Source organism: Agelaius phoeniceus, chromosome 24, assembly GCF_051311805.1.
Source record: "Agelaius phoeniceus isolate bAgePho1 chromosome 24, bAgePho1.hap1, whole genome shotgun sequence".
Taxonomy (NCBI): domain Eukaryota; kingdom Metazoa; phylum Chordata; class Aves; order Passeriformes; family Icteridae; genus Agelaius; species Agelaius phoeniceus.
The window spans coordinates 4,572,759-4,590,263 of NC_135288.1; the positions used below are offsets into that span (position 1 = coordinate 4,572,759).

Here is a 17,505-nt window from a genome sequence, read left to right on the forward strand (position 1 = left end):
CTAGAGATGGCCACAGACTTCTGAGACTGTGATGAAAATAAGCCCCCTATGATATACTCAGAAAAATATATGGCTTTGATGGTTAACTTCCAAAAATTATCACTCAGCCCTCTCAGAAGGGCCTGCATAGCAAAAGCTGAACAAGTGAGGTCAGTGAAACTGCCTTCAATGTAGAAATGCCTCAAATCAGACCCCCAAACCACAGACAGTATCATCTCCAGAGCCACTGCAGCAGAAGTGTCCCCAAGCTGTAACTCCCAACAGCACAACACACGCCAGTGCCTGGGCTTTCCACCAGGAGAGGTGTTTTTATTATTTTTTTTTTAGCTAGCTCTATATAAGGGCTGTCGCTTACAGTACCAAAGCTAAAAACCCCCACAATGCTCTCCAACCAGCTGGCCCAAGCATCTGCTAGAGCCACAAAATGCAATTATATTACTCCCAAACGAGACGTAAAAATATCTTGTTTCCAATACTCTTGGTTTTAAGACTCATACTTAATGTCCTCTGGGCATTGCGGCGGTGCCAGATCTCCGTGTTATGTACTTTATTAGAGCTGTGTGAATGTCATATTAATGACTCCTGACCAACATGTTTACACTGCAAATAAATTCTCCTGGAATCCACTGATGCACCCCTTGTTTCCCAAGCCAGTCTCTGCAGGTTTAAGGGATCCCCATACACACAAATGACAGAGCAGCAACACAAAGCTCCAAAAACTCTTCTTTTTAATTTCTGGCTAGTGGCTAATGGCTGAATAAAACTCAGCATCCAGGAAAGCCCGTGCAGATCTCCAGCACTGACACTGATGACCTTCTGAATCCTCACAGTTTCATAGCGGCTGCACCTGAATCAGATGCAAGTGCTGAAATCTGGACACTACATGGCCAAAAAAAGTCTGAGCCCAGATTTCCAACAAGCTAAAACTACCAAAGAACTCCATAACTAAAATTCTTCAGAAAATATGGAAAAAGATCTCTGGGGTTTTTTAAAGCTAGTGCAGTAATTCCACCAAAAATGCAGCAATCAGCAGAGCTCTATTCCCAACCCATCCCACGTTATGTGTCCTCAGCTCACTATGCTACAAACCAGTGTCACCTCTTGCTGTGCAGTGAGATGAGCTCTGAAGAGACTGAGGAACACTTGGGAGCTCCTCAGCACCAGGCAAGCACCAGATAAGCAAGCATTTACAGAAACAAGCCCCTTCAATGCCATGATGGTTTAGGGGGTTCAGATTAATCTGAGATTTTGGTCTATTCCTACTAAAATTCAATTGCTGTAAGGAGAATTAAGCTGGTTTTAAATTTGTGGTAAATAAATACCTTGCTATGGCATAGAAACCCAAAGTATTTCAGGTGAAGAACTCAGCCTTACCCATGGCTCATTCACTCTGCTCCTTCCTGCCAGACCATGCTAGGCACATGTGAAAACCTAATCCCAAATCATCACTAACTGGAGGAGCTGCAGCAACAAGAGGCTCCCATGAGAGGCAGAACATGGGGCTCCACTCTGCTGGCCTGGCCCACTCATATTTGGGCAGAGGAAAGGCCAAGCTGCCAGTCAGTGCCAGATACACATCAGGGAAGGAGATGTGCTTCTCTGCTTCAAAAGCCCCTTAAAAACCCCATTCCTTACATGTTCTGCTTTCTGGAACTACAACTTCATGTCAGCTCTGCAGAGGAAAATGCTCAGGTGGTTGATCAGAGGTTTACACGAGATGCCTCTGCCCAGTGGCTCCCTGTCTACATGGGACAGGCAGGGCACAGGCAGGGCTGGGGTTCAGCAGCTGCATGGGCCAAGTACCCTGCTGCCACACCAACACCCTTTTTCCCTTTGGAAAAAGAGGAAAGAAATAGATTTATCACCAGAAGACACAAAGTCATTAAATAATTAAAAACAAAACTATGGGCACAATAAAAGCCCTCTGATAAAACCCTGCATTTTAATGCGTGTTAATTCCCCTAATGATTCTTTCTGTGTCTCACAGGGTCAAATCAATGTCCTCACAAAAAAATCCAATTATATCCCATTCATCGTATCTTTGGAGCAAAGCTATTGTTTGCTTTTGTCTCCTATCAAACCCTTTTCCCATTGCTTCTTGCCCGAGACTACAAACAAAAGACAGCATGGCACCAGCAAGGTCAGATGAGACAGAGCTGGCTCTGAAACCCCGGCTGGTCCTGGCTCCTCTGGGATTGCACAGCAAGTGACAAACCAAGGGATGCCTGCAGGTGACACAAATGCTCAGTCCCGTCATCAGTGAGTCCCCCTGCAGCACCAGTCAGGCCAGGTGGCTCCAGGTGGACCCCAAGGCCACCCAGATTTATCTCCATGGGCAAGGGCACCACACACCATGGGCAGCAGCATTTTATCTAGGTGCCCATTTATTTTCATTGTGCACTTGCCAGTGTGTTCAGATTATTAGTGTGAATGCATCAGGGAGCCACCGGCTGGGAAGCCCAGCCAGCTGTGTGAGACAGGACACAAGCAGCTCCACCATCTCCAGACAGCTGCCACCAAGGATGCTCCCACTGCTCCCTCAGCCTCGTGCCACTGTGGCACCACTCAGCCTGGCATTCCTGGCTCAGGCACGATGGCAGGGCCACCACACGCTCCCCACCCAATGCTACGTGACTGCAGCTCCTCAGACACTTCAATATTTAATGTCAGCACGTAACAGCCCAGAGCTGTGGCACATGGGCGACCTGATCTCACCCGCCACAGGGTGGATGAGAGGCAGCGCTGCAGCCAGCGGCACAGGGACAGGGACAGCAGGGAGGAAAAAGCTCCCTCAGTGCACTCAGTGCTGCCCAGCAGCTGCTGCAAAGCTGCTTGTCTTCATGCACAGGAACCAGAGAGGACATGGCCACAAAGCAAAGGACAGACAGATGTGTGGTAGTTTCTGAGTCCCCTGTCGTTGGGAGGAAATGATGAATCTGACTCCATGTTCTTAGAAGGCTAATTTATTATTTTATGATCTATATTATGTTAAAGAATATTATACTAAACTATGCTAAAGAATACAGAAAGGATACAGACAGAAGTTTAAAAGATAATAATGAAAACTCGTGACTCTCGCCAGACCCTCAACACAGCTGGCTGTGATTGGTCATTAAGTAAAAACAATTCACATGTTGGATAAACAATCTCTAACCACATTCCAAAGCAGCAAAACACAGGAGAAGCAAATGAGATAATATTGTTTTCCTTTTTCTGTGAGGCTTCTCAGCTTCCCAGGAGAGAAATGCTGGGCAAGGGGATTTTTCCAGAAAATGTGACAGTGACACCGACGAGCAGGGATCTGGGGGTGTCAGAGAGGCTCGTGACCCATCGTGCACACAGAAAGGCTCCAACTCTGCCCTGAGCTGAAGGGTTTCCAGTGAACACACATTTTTTGGTAGAAAAAAAGTTTAAAAACTCTGAAAAGGACAACTAATGGGTTCCCTAAAGCCATGGACTGAGTGTTGGTTCCTTCCTCCCCGATTCCTTCCTCCCAGCTCAATTCCCTCCAGGTCATTCTGCATCATCATAATGTACTGGCAATTCCCACCTCACCTCACAAAATAAAAAAAGACTGTAAGGGAGAAGGATTGCAGGATTCCCTAGGCCAGGCAGCTCTGGTCACCATCTGGTCTCAAAGCAACATGTAATTCATTAAAAAAAAAAAAAGCAGTCTGAATTTCAAGTTATTACTTTGTATGAATTATACACACCCGAATTAATAAGCCTGGATCTATGCATGTGTTATGGTGTTAGGAGAAAGTAGAAGAGTTTCTACTCATCCCTAGATTTAGACCACAGGGCTAATAAAGCTGCAATCTCTTAAGCGAGCACATTTATTCTCTTAGGAATTCACCACGTCCTCTCTGCTATAAAGACAAATTCCAGCCCATCACTTCCTTATCATCCTTCTGCTCTGAAATGAAAATAAAAATTCATGTTGACTGTGGACCATCTTCTCAGTGGGATTGAGCCATTTTCGTTTTCAACCCATACCCACTCTCAAAGCTATTAATATTCTGAATATCCCAACTACAAACTGCTCCAAACACCACACAGAGCAGGCTCACACCACCTTCTTCAGCATCATGGGAACAAAAATCAAAATCCCCCAGCATTCACTCAGTTGTTTGGCCTAAATCAGCAACACTATAAAGGGATATTGCTCATGAGCTGGGTGAGACAAGGAGCAGGAGAAAGGCAAAGTGAGCCCACGAGTGTCCAGCAGGGACAGGAGGGACATGGCAGGGTCAGGTGCCTGCAGGCTGCCAACACCTGTCAGTGACAGAACACTCCTGCACCAGAATGCTTCACTGCCATTTCAGGCAGCACTTGGTTTGGTCTTGAGGCATCACCTGTCTGCAACTCCTCAAAGCAGAAACATTGATCAGCCTATGCTGAGGCTGAGAAGGGGATAAAGCTCAGATATTGCTGCTGTTTTGCTGACAATCTGTGTCAGCAGTACAAGCTATGCCTGGGGTCAGAGGTTGCCCAGGGCTGCCCAGCCAGAGCACGTGTCAGGCCAGACTCGCACAGATTTGGTTTTCCAACTCATGCCATCAATTTCCTGCCAGCTGCAGAGGCATTTATTCATACCTGTGAAAATACCACAGACCCTTGCTCTGTTGCCCTAATGGATGAAACCCCCACCATTTTGGGGCCCAAAGTGTTGCATTCCCTTGGTTTGCAGAGAGCAGACCCATAGGATGCTGTTCACAGGGGTCCGAGGATGAGGGAAGAAACGAGGATCTGACTCCATGTTTCAGAAGGCTTGATTTATTATTTTATGATATATATTACATTAAAACTGTACTAAAAGAATAGAAGAAAGGATTTCATCAGAAGGCTGGCTAAGAATAGAAAAAGAAAGAATGGTAACAAAGGCTTGTGGCTCGGACAGAGAGTCTGAGCCAGCTGGGCTGTGATTGGCCATTAATTAGAAACAACCACATGAGCCCAATCCCAGATGCACCTGTTGCATTCCACAGCAGCAGATAACCATTGCTTACATTTTGTTCCTGAGGCCTCTCAGCTTCTCAGGAGAAAAAATCCTAAGGAAAGGATTTTTCATAAAATGTGTCTGTGACAGCCCACAGCCTGCAGCTGTCCCCTTTACCCAGCTAGAGCTCACCTCTGCAGGAAAAGGCCTGAGGGCAGCCCTGTAGCATGTCTGGTGCCACAGGACAGTAAAGCCACCAAGTGGGAAATGCTTCTGGTTTGGGAGATGCTCGCCTTGGTTCCCTGCATGGCAGTGAGCAGCAGGATTGCAGGAGGGGGGATGTTTTCATTAATATTGGTGTCTCACCAACCATCTGCTAAAGGTCCACACTATTAATTTAACAGGAAAAAAATGGAATAGATTGCTCTACAGTTTTCAATTAAAGTACATGATGTCTTCAAACTGCAATCTTAATTAGATATTATAGGGTGACATTTAGGAAATCCTGAGCTGTGATGGCTGATCAAGTCATCTGACTGCAATGGTGTTCTGCAGCACTGCTGGGGCCTCGTGCACCCAGCACCCTCAGGAGAGCTGTCTGCCCTCAGATTCCAGTGCTGGAGCAGCCCTGACAAACTCCTGGGGTTAAAGGATCACAATGGTGAGAAATAAAAAACCAGCTGCAAATCGAAGTGGACACAATCCCAAAGAAAACTTATGGAAAAGGGGAGAAGAAAGGGAAAAAAGTACACAAAGTGAAAAAAAAAAGAGAAAAGTAGCAAATGGACAACTCAAAAACTATTTTCAGGGTTAAACCTAGTATGAAAAAAATAGATTTGGACAAGAAATAATTTTCTCTAAAACACATGAAAAGGAGAAGGAAAAAACCCAATCAAGAGCACAAGCAGTGGCTAACAGGCACAGGAGCTGAACAAGATCTGCTCAGCTCCTTCAGCTGCCAAACACATGGACAAGAGCAAACTGAGACACACATTGGGTCTTCAGAAAATCAAGAGCATAATGGGGCACCACTCCCCAGCCATGGCTGCCCTGAACCACTCAGAAGTGCTGTTAGTCACAAGTAAGAGCCAAGTCAGCCCTTGCATCAGCCCATGCCTAATAGGATTAGGATGGATTTTATCTTCCATTTAGGCCTCACACTGAGGGACAGTTAGTGAAACAGAGCAGGAACAAATAACGCCCAGTCTTGAGTTACTGGAAAACACCCACAGGTCATCATGTGGGGTTTTTTTCGTTTTAAATGACCTTGGACTAAACCCTGTGAATTAAAGAACCATGAACACTGGCACCCTGCTGGTTCAGTTCAAGTGTCCTCTGAAGCCTGAAAGAGTCAAATATGCGATGTGATTTAAAAAAAAATTCACTAAGATCCCTGTGTTTATGATGCATTAATTAAAGCATAATAGCAAAAAACTCAATTTTTGTACACAATTCAAACAGTCACGTGGCCTCAAGATGCCAAAGAGCATTCCAGAAACCAGGAGGAACATGGAATGTTCTGCAGCTCTCCTGCACCAAGTGGCAAAGTCTAACTGCATCACAGGGGATGGAGCAGATCCCTGTGAACCTGCCCATGCCATGGCCTCCCCCCAGCCTGGATGGTCCCTCCTGCCCCAGGGGGACTCACCAGTCCCACTCTCAGCAGTGGGACAGCTGTGCCCAACAAGGTACCAACACCAGAGCCTGCTCCATTTGCCTTCTCTTGCATGGAGATAGCAGCAAGCCCTTCCAAAGTCCTTCCAATGGAAGGATCATTAAAAGGGAAATATCCCCAGAAATTGCCCCTTTCTACAAACTCCTTGCTCCCATATGCTCTGACATAATAATGTGCCACAGTCCTGCAAAACTGTCTTTTCAGCATGTTTTTGCATTATGCCTAATTCTGTCAGAGTTTTTCAGTCCCACGTAACGACAGCTCAATGCAGAGTCAGATATAAATCTGGCTTAAGAGACTCTCACCAGGAATTCATTTAAAACTGTAAATGTTAAAAGATTCTGCTGCTGATTTATGGCATTTTCTTATTTCAAACAGAATTAAAATCCTTCTTAAAATATACATATTCAATCATGATAAAAGCTGCATTCAAATGATGCTGCTGGTCAGACTGAGAGCCACAAAGCCCAGAAATCTGGGAATAGCAGGGGAATCCAGGAATAGCAGGGACTGGGACATTTTACTGGTTTGACCAATGCTCTGCTGTCATGCCACCACCTCAGTCTCACATCTTAATTAGTGCAAATGGGGATGCTGGTGCTTTCATGCTCCATCTATCCCACTCCAGCCCAAACACAAGGATCCCTTTTCCTGAAGATCCAGTTGAACACAGAACTTGCTGTACCTGAAGTCATTACTGAACGGGTTTATTCATTTTCCATTGTTTACACTGAAGGCATTCCCAGCTCTGTCAATACCACACAAGTGTCCTGTATCGTTGTGCAAACAGCATTTAGTGTTAAAAAAAAAAAAAAATTACCCGTGCTACTCATTATCATCATTCCTGCAAGAATTGTTCATGTTTTGCATTTGTGAACAGAGAGCACCACAGAGCCTTGAGTTGCACAGCCCAGTACCCAAGCATGGCCAGGCTGACAAAAACTCAGGAACAGTGTCTGGAATGAACCTGTGCAGCACCAGTACAATTCACAAAGGGGTTTTAAGCATTGAAGATGCCAAAAGAACCACAGTCTATGAGAAGGGTCATGGCTTCTGGCTGTCCTTCCTGGAGGCACATTGCCTGACCTGTACAGGAGTCCCTAATCTCACGCTGCTCCACTCAAATAAAAAATCTAAATGGAAGGACCAATATCAAATACAAGCAGAAGCAGCCAGAAAAAGCATTATTCATATCTTTATATAATTAATTGTTCATTATTCAGAAGCCACAGCACCATTAGCAGAAAGCCAGGGCTCTCTGCACTGCAGGAGATGCCTCTGACATCTCAGAGTGGTTCTGTCCCAGCCCCAGCCAGGCCCAAGCCACTTGTGCTGATGTCCCCAGCTCCTGGCTGCTGCTGCTGCTGGGTTGGTTGGTTTTGGTGAGGTTTTTTGGTTTGGGGTTTTTCTTCCCAGTTCTTCCCTGGTAAATTCAGAATCACAGCCAATTCTGAGTTGGAAGAGACCCTGAAGGATCATAAAGTCAAACTCATAACTGATTGACCCATATGGGGATTAAACCTGTGACACTGGCATTACTCACACCATGCTTTAAACAAATGATCTCAGGGTCACTTTGATGGATTCTTCACAAAATGGGGAACAAAAAGTCCATTTTCTGGAGGCAGCTCCCAAGTGCCCATCAGCTCCAGTAAACTCACAACACTCACAGCTGTCATCAAACCATCCTCCCTTCTGTGGGGGCATGAAAAGGGAAATATTTCTGCCCCATGTCAGGATCCAGCCATGATGATTAACCAGGGCCTGTGGCCTAGGGGGCACAGCAGGTCTGCTCCCAGAGTGGCTGGCAGCTGCCAGCTGGCTCCCATCTGTGGAAACTGCCCCTCTGACCTGGAATTATTGTGTGCGCTGGCACTGCAAGGAAACAACCATAAAATCAGAGCACCATCAGGGAACTGTAAATTCCTTGTGAGTTATTTTCAAACTTCCAAAAGTTTAGTTAAGCCTTGCCTCTAAGAGAACACATATGACAAGGGAAAAAATGACCAGAAAAAAGGATGTTTGTGTGAAAGAGCCATTTCCCATTCTGAGCAGTGCCAGGACAGCAAAATGCCCAAAGTGGCCAGGATTCCCTGTATTTATCCTTGGAAAGGGGTTGACCAGAAGGCTGGTGAAAGGCAGGACTGATGCCATGTCACACCAGTGACCTCTGGACTGCCAGCCCACAGAACACTGCTGCAGGCTGTGCTGGGGCTGCTGTGTCCTTTCTCACAGACAGCAGCCAGCACAGAGCAGGGATGCTGCTTCCCAAAGGTTAAGCATCACAGGTGATTTCATGCTCTTTATATTTCTAAGTGTTGATTTTTAGGGTTGTTTTTTTTAAATAATCATAAATCCCAACATCTGCTCCCAGGGTGGGAGCCCTTTGGCTCTGTGCTCAGCCAGGGAAGGGAACGTGGCTGCCAGTGGCTGCTGCAGGTGTTATTTTTAGTGCGACAGCTATTTACCAGCTCCACTCCCAGAGGGAATTCAGGGAGTAAAAGGGATGCTGATGCATTTCTTACTAAATATAGAAAAGGGCAGAGTGGCTGCAGGTTGCTGCTCCTGCCAGGATGTGGCCTCAGTGAGGGGGATGCAGCCCCAGTGGTACCGGCACTGCAGTGGGGCCACCCCACACAGGCTCCCCATTCACCACATTCCAGCTAACCTTCAAGCTGGTGTTTGGAAAAAAGCTTTTTAAAAGTAGCTCTTATAACTAATTGGCTTCACTTTGAAGCCTTGATCCTGTAATGAATGGCTCCCAAAATCAAACAAAGCATTTTCAACACCAACAAAATTGCCTGTTATGAAAAGCAGAACGTTTTTAGGGTAATATTGACTTTAACGCTCTGTCAAGGCACATTGACAGCAGGATGAAAACAGCCCTCCCTCTGCTCACCCAGCTCAAATCCAGCTGCTGAGGGGACCCTGAACACTCATGCCACTCTGTGCTTTATATCCCCAGCAGTGGGCTCATTTCCTATTAGTTTATATACCTTAAAAAAATTAAAATCTTGCTGATAAAAGAAAGGGATGTGTTTGAGAATTACTCTGCTCTTCTCTGGTTTTAAGTCTTTAAAGTTCTGGAAAGGCAATTTTGACATCCAAGAGCTCTGCAGGCCCAGACAGATGGGGATTCCTGGTTGAACTCCTTTTATATTTCCTTTATTGCTTCATATTTACCAACGACCTGGAAACGAGCAGTGTGAAGGTGCCACTTGAACATGACAGAAGGCATTTCCGAGTGAGGCTCAGACAGGCTGGAAAACCAGCCCAGAGCCCTGAACAAACTACAAACTGGGCAAATGACTGACACAACACAGAGTGCGTGGGATGCAAAAACCACAAAGCAATGGGGATTGGAAGAGCAAGATGCATTCATTATTCATCCAGCCTGTGAGGGTTGGCATTAGTGGCATCAGGGCACAGCATGATGGACACCTTGGATGTACCTGCATCACTGTGAGCCACACGGGTCACCCCAGATCCACTCTGTGCTCCCCAGGGCTGCTGCTCTGGGCAGCCACCCAAATCCCACCCACAGGATACAGAGAGACCCATGTATCTATAAATCTATATATCTATATAGATACTTGAAACGCACACACTCTTTGGGACACTTCATTTCCCTCTACAGTTTCCTAAGACCACTTACAGAGCAGAATTAAAGTGCAGTTAAGTCAGGGAACACTAATGAAGTCACACCTCAGTTGGGTATAACTGGGAACCCAGCCCTGCCACTGTTTGGGTTATGACCTGCAATTTCTGGTCCCATGGAAATCAGCAGCTCCCTCCTCCTGGAGCAGCCTGTTGAGAATGAAGTGCTGGTCACTCAGCACCTGTTACAGCTCTCTCTGTTTCTGTGGGGGAAAGCACCAAGGTTCCCCCTTATTTCCCACTCCTGAGGTTTTCACTGCCTTACTTGGCCCTGATTTACAGCAACCATCCAACAGCAGTGCCAGCTGAGGGATGCCACTCTCAAGGACAGCACAGGCAGGCTCAGCATCCCCAAGGGCAGCCCAGCCACAGCTCTGGAGGGGCCAGCAGTGCTGCATGGGGATGGCATCCAGCAGCCAGCGTGCCACAAGGGACATCCCATGCCAGGGATGGGCTCTGTGCCAGGCCCAGCTATGCTCCAGGAGCACTTCAGAACAGGGCAGCTCCCAGGCCCTGTGCATTGTGCTGCCAAGAGGAGTCTCTGGCATGTGCAGACAGCTTCTTGTCTGCACTTAAAATACTACTTGATTAAAAAAAAAAAAAAAGAAAATAAAGGAAACAAATCGTGTTTTGTGGGACTGGGAGCATCAAGAGCAGAAATGGCAGCAGAAGCAATGCTTACTCGAGTCGTGCTGCCAAGCTGAAAACACTTCAGCTGTGCCTGTGTGTGCCCTTGCCTTCAGCTGGTGTGGCTCCCATTTGCTTGGCTCCAAATGGGGAGGAAAAATGCCATTTCCTTAGTGCTTACCCTGGAGCACTGTGAGGAGTGGTGAAGAGGAAAGGTTGCACCATTCCAGATACACAAAGAGTACACAGAAGTAGAAAAACGTCATCCCATCACTTAATATATGCAAATTATGTTAAATATTTCATTCATTAAATGGCTCAGGTTATTACAGAATTGTACCTTAAGCTGTTCAGAAAGTTCATTCTTCTTGCACTTGCTCGGTAACGTGAAATAACTGACTGAAATGAATATTTTACAGTTTGTGCAGACAGAACATTTATTAACAATTCTTTCTCTCTCAGAGTCCCTTTCCTAAGCAGGTTTCAGGCATCATGCGACTTAAATTATCCAGAGGGAATGAATTTTGGTTTATTTTTAAAAGTTTGGTTTATTCCCAGTTTGGAAGAGCCCAGCAACCTGGAAGGACCCAAACACAACCCTGCTGGGAAAGAACAGACACAGAGCTCTTTCCCAAAAGCCAGTGGGAAGAGCCAGGGGAGAGGAAAGCAGCCACAGAATTTGGGGATTTTCCTTACTCTAAGCCCAGACAGCTCCACTGCTCACAGGGAAAGAGCTCCTGCAGCAGCCCATAACGTGCCATGGGTCCTCTGGGATTTCACAGGAGTAATGTGAAGTGACAGCCTCTGGCTCCCGCCATCCCCTGTCCCCGCCATCCCCGGGACAGCCACACAAGGGGAAGGGGCCACTCCAGGCAACTCCAGCTGCTTCCAGCCTCACCAACAGCCCAGGCAGCAGCGTGCTCCCCCTTGGAGGCAGGGTCAGTACCAATTCCAACCAGAGGAGCAGGCCCCAATTACCCACCTGCACATTCCAGCAGCTCCCAGCTCCAAGGCCCAGCTCATAGAGCCCCCTCCTTGGGGTAAGGGCAGGACACAACATACCTAGGGTGACATCCTAGGATGACATTATGATGCTTGTATTCCTATCCATGTGTTCTGTTTATGCTGGGTATTATGTTCTGTGCCTTCAAGACTGGCTCTGAAGAGTGAAAGTTTTGTTTTGGTTTCTTATCAGCCGCTTCCCCAGGGCTGGCAGGACACACAGACGGGGCAGTGCATGGTGCTGCTTTTGCTTTTCACTTTGCTCTTGCTCCTGCTTTGCTCCTGCTTTGCTCTCACTTTTTGCTTCTGCTCATTAGTTAGTAGCTAAGCAGTCCAAATGTTTCCCTGGACTGTCTCCTTTCCCTTTTTTGGACCTACTCGAAACTGCTCTGGACTGGGACCTGGGAACACTGAGAATTTGCACCTTGTGGCTGCAGCAGCTGCCCCAGCAGTGGAGGGACCGATAACAGAGCAACCATCCCCAGGAGAGACTTTCTGAATTTGTCATCTTTTTCAGAGCAGTGAAAGAGTGGTGTCATCCAGTATTGTTCATTTTGTGTGCTGGGGGGTGCTTTGCCTGTTAAATAAACAGGTTCTTTCCTCTTCTCTCCAAGGAATCCTTCCCAAACCGGTTGGGAGGAGGGGCCGTGTGGGTTTGCTTTCTGGGGGGGGCCTCCTTTTGGAGGTTTTCTCCCAAATTTGCCCTAAACCAGGACAATACCCCAACATACACGCAGAAGACAGGCAGCAGCCCAAGGGGTAACACAGGCAGCTCCACCACCCTCCACAGCAGCATCTCCAGATGAGTTTCCCTTTCACATGCCATGGGCAGCTCCCAGGGAAAACCCACAGGGCTTCAGCCCAGCTCCTAACACGGTGTGGCAGCCACGTCTCTGTGAACTCCCAGGCTTAGAGGAGACAGATGGATAAAAATAATTATCACTGGAATGGTGGCTCTGGCATCTAAGTCAGTCCCTGGCCAGTGACCCGGGGAAGGCGGCTCCCTCTGGCAGGAGCATGTCCCTGGGATGGAGGTTTACAGCCCCAGCAGACACCCTGCAAGCTCTCATCAATCTCAGCTGGGAAAAACCTTTCCATTTCCAAGGGGAATATGCAAACCAGGCTCTGCACTGTAAATCTTCCTTTGCAGCACTAAGGAGATAAGTAGGACCTATTAACCTCCCATGTTATTTCCAACTTCATTATTGGAGCTGACACAGAGAGAGCACGCGGTGACGGCTCTTTTTGGCAGAGTGCATGTAAATCGCTTTCTCAAAGGAAATTACTTCTCTGGGCTGAATGTTATTAATCTAAATTCTCCCTTAGTCAAATTGTTGCCCGTAATAAATATGGAACAGGTTGCTACGCTCATCTCCGAGGGCATCCTAATCCAGCTGCAGGTTTTCCCCTCAATTTGAAGGAGCTTCTGAGGATCTCCTCTGTGAAAGCAGCTTTCACCCAAGGATGGGACCATCCACCCCAATGTCACCCAGCACATGAGCACCCTGTGATTTCATAATAAAAACGTATTTTCGCCCTGCCAGCATCGTGTGCAGCAGTAAAGTGTGAGCAGGAGCAAGCCAGGGCATGTGAGGCCAGGGAAGGGACACAAGGCATGTCCTTTTCCTGCAACATGATGTGGTGGCCTTCCATGGCCAACATCTTTTTCATGGCTGGTGCTTCATTTATGTCAGCCTTGCTACTGTTAAAGCAGCTCAACTCACAGCGTTTAGGACTTTATGCTCTTTTCCAGTGGATATGCACTTGATATCCTCCTTGTGCAATTAAAAAACCCTGGAATTAAGCACAAACAGATCAAAAACCCCATAAAAACCAGATCCAAACCCAAACTGAACTTTGCCAGAGATAGAGCTAGGAATTTTATTTGCAGGGTATTCCTTCCTTTCACTGAAAACCAGCTCCTTGCCAGTAAAGATTTTCCCAGAAATCCTCACACAACACCCCTCCACAAAAAGCTACGATCCCTTCTGCTCAAAGGCACACCCCAGGTATGGAGTGGATTTGGAACACTATAAATCCAGTGGCACACACAACCCTTCTCCTCATTTGTTACCAGCCAAGTGTGAAAATGTTAATGAAGGCAGCTGTAATAATCGACGGGAATTTCCCAATTAAGATTTTGTTCACGTCCGCCAGCTCCCACTCCAACGCAGCCTTGGAGCATCCCCCCTTCCACCCAACAGCAGCCCTAATTGCCACACTCCATCCAGGCACCCTCACCAGCCACGCCAATGAGGGAAATCACTGCCACTCTATTAACTCCAACTTCTACTGCCTGTATTCCTAGAAGAAAATGAATGCAGAGAGGTTTTAAGTGTGTGCCTACCCCCTACACGAGTATGTTTGAAATACAACACGCTGACAGCACTGAGTCAGGCAATACCACATCAGCCACTTCTACTGAAAAAAAAAACCAAAAAAAAAATTAAAAATTAAGCTTTGGGGGTGGCTTATGGCAGCCCTGGCTCGTGGGAAGCTGATGCCTTCCTGGTTCAGGAAGGCAAACCCTGGGAGCCTGTCTGGGTGTCAGGAGCACATCTCTCTCCTGGAATAGCAGAAGGGGAAGAGACACCATGATAAAATGAAGGCATCCTCACAAATAAATTACTTTTCTACCACAGTCGTGTGATTTTTAATTTTCCTCTAATTTCAGGACTGCAGCACTGATATAAAACCCCTCTAAGTGTTTTAGGGAGATGGTAATGGTCCTATACTAAAATAATTCAACCAACACTATAATTTTAGTACCACTATCAAAATGAAATAATGGCTGTTTACTGTGTTACACCTTTCAAATGACCTTCATTTGAATACAAATTGTGGCTCCAAACTCCAAAAGCTGCTCCATTTCAGGAGGCAGCAAATTGAGGATGTTTACCCGGGGTTTACTCTGCCAGCAGATTCCTCAGCATAACCACAAATGCCAAATGCGTTTGGGGGGGTTCTTTTCCTCTGAAGTTGCCTAAGACCAGCCTAAAGGACCCACCTGGATCTGGCCAGAAGCCTGAGCCACAGCCACTCTGCTCCAAGCATGATGGGAAGCACACATTCTGTTTTATCTGGAAATATTTATTGCTGATGAAACTGTTCACTCACAGCTCCCTCCCTCCCAACCATCTCACCCTAGACAAAGAACTAAGATTACTCTGCCAATAATCAGGTACCTGGATGAAAGGAAGAGGTGGATGGGTCCTGTCTCAATCTGGGACTTGAGAACACTTCACTGGGTTTTATTTTTTAGGCTCTGCCTGCCCATCACAGGCTCTCACACTGGTTTTGGGGAAGCAGTGCAGCCACAGAGAAGCTGTGGGTGCCCAGGCTGTGGGGACAGACCTGGGCAGCCCTACAGGGGCTGTTCCAAACCCCTGTGGCTGTGTGGCACTCACAGCTCAGCCCACACAGGCAGAGCAGGGGTGGTCACAGGCAAGGATTTGCAGAAAAAATTTCATTACAGATATTTGCTGATATTCATTCATACACCTGGGAACCCCAGTCTATCACCAGCTATTTCACTCTAATAATGAATTTCTGCCCTTTCATCAACATTAGTCAGAACAAGCTCTGAGAAAATTCCCATTTGGTGCCAGGAACATAACAGAAAACATTGACATGAATGGCAGCAAGCAAAGCCAAGCAGTGTGCCCAGCTGCAAGGCAACACAAGCTGCCACCACCCAAATCTGAGCCCTTCCAAGATCACTCCTAAGAAGGGGAAAAAAGTACAACAAAAAAAAGTTTATCTTTAGGGTGCCAGTAGCTGCGCTACAAACTCCCTTCCTGTGGACATCGAAGGGCCATGATCACACAAGGATACTCCATGCTCAAGAGCATTCCCTCCTCTTCCTCAGTTCCCAACACAGCAGTGGTGATCCAGGCACCAGGCTGAGTGCTGCTTCTGCTGCTGCTCACAGCCCAAGTGCTACAGTGGGAAAATCCCACACGCCGAAAATACAGAGTGTCTGTAAACACTCCTGTTCCGAGACACCTACGTGTAATTACTCACTATGAGTGAGGAGGAGGAAGAAAAACCCACTTTTTGTTTTTAATTCTCTTCTTTGTGCATAGAAGCTCCTGCAAGAGAAGCCCTGGCCGGCCAGCATCTCTGGAGGGGAAGAGCAGCACAACAGTGGCCACAACAGCTGGAGTGAGCTGCAGTGTTTGGACAGCAGTGCCATTTTGGGGCAGCAGAAAGGGAAATCCTTTCTATAAAGGATGATCTCTGCCTTTCCCCAGAGCTGCCTTTCCTTGGCAGATGCAGCCCTCCCAAGGGCAGAGCCATGCCAGCAGTGGATGCCCCAAGTGGAGATCTTGACCCAACACCTGCCTCTGCTGTGGTAACATGTGGAGAAACAAAAGGAGTTTAAACAATAAGTGTTGTATAAAACATCTGAAAACAAGACAAATTAGTCATTAAAAATTAATTTTGGAAAATTACAGTCTTGTTAATAGACACTGTCGTGACTTTGCATGCTCTTTTTCAGACAGGAGGGAGGAAGGGGAGGACTCAAAACACATTTTGCTGTATTTCAAAAACCGAAGAGGTTTACCTTTCATACCCATGCCTTTGGAAGCCTGTGTTCCTCGGTGCCATCCCAGTGCTGGCAGCTTGGCTCTGTATGGTGAGGTGCCAAACAATCTGACCAGGGCAGGTGAGCACCTGCAACCCTGTGCTGAAACCCCCACCATGAACCTGCCTGTGGGATGCTCCAACGTTATTTTCATGTGCTCAACAGAGAGGACTATGCCAAAATACTCAAGGTCAAGAGACCAGCATGGTTCGAGGCAATCTGCACCTCTTAAAACAGTGACAAATATGTTATTTAATTTTAATGAGCTTTTTTGCATCTCCAATCTAATTACAGCATTATCAAGCACTGCTCTGAACTGCAGGTGGCTGCTCATTACTTGGGGTAAGGCTGTCACAAGCATTTTTCATGAATACTAAAAACTACCTCGTTTCACCACCCGCTCTGAAATATCCCCAGCTGATTGCTCCACTTCTGAGTGTGGGGTTTGGTGTGCTTAAGAGACAGCAACACCCACAAGCACAGCTTTATGTGCCTGCCCAGCTCCTCTGGCCAGAACCCCCAGGGGAAACGCCACATCCACCAAAACCAAGAGAGTTTTGGTGTGCAAAATACTTGTGCCAGAAATGTCCCCCAAAAGCAAACATCTCCCTGTTCTGCACACAGCAGTGAGGACACTCTGTGGCAGGGCACTGAGGAAAACCCCTCATTTCCAGATGGTTTCTTATTTTTTGCTTTCAACTAAGTGGTTTTTTGAAATCATTATTAAAAACAAGGAAAACTCCAATGTCAAAAGTATTTTGGCAAGATCAAAATTCTTCCATTTTCCTCTTATAAGCTTTGCAAAAAATCAGATTTTTCTGTTCCTTTTTGGCCAATTCCTTTGACCATCTCTCCTCATGGCCTGCTGTCTCCTCCACGCAGGACAAAGCTGCTGGAGCTCACGTCCAAAAGGCTCAGTAACCAAGCAAGAATCAGATACTTTAATCCTCCCCAAATCCCCTTTTCCCTGCACGGTTTGGTGAGCACAGGCAACAAACAAGCGATAACGAAACCCCA

General features: G+C 46.8%; 1 protein-coding gene across 6 annotated transcripts in view; it reads right to left on the minus strand.

Moving 5' to 3' along the window:
* The window catches only part of CAMTA1 (calmodulin binding transcription activator 1), a 249,553-nt gene that overhangs the window by 186,989 nt on the left and 45,059 nt on the right, over window positions 1–17,505 (minus strand). The window lies entirely within an intron of this gene.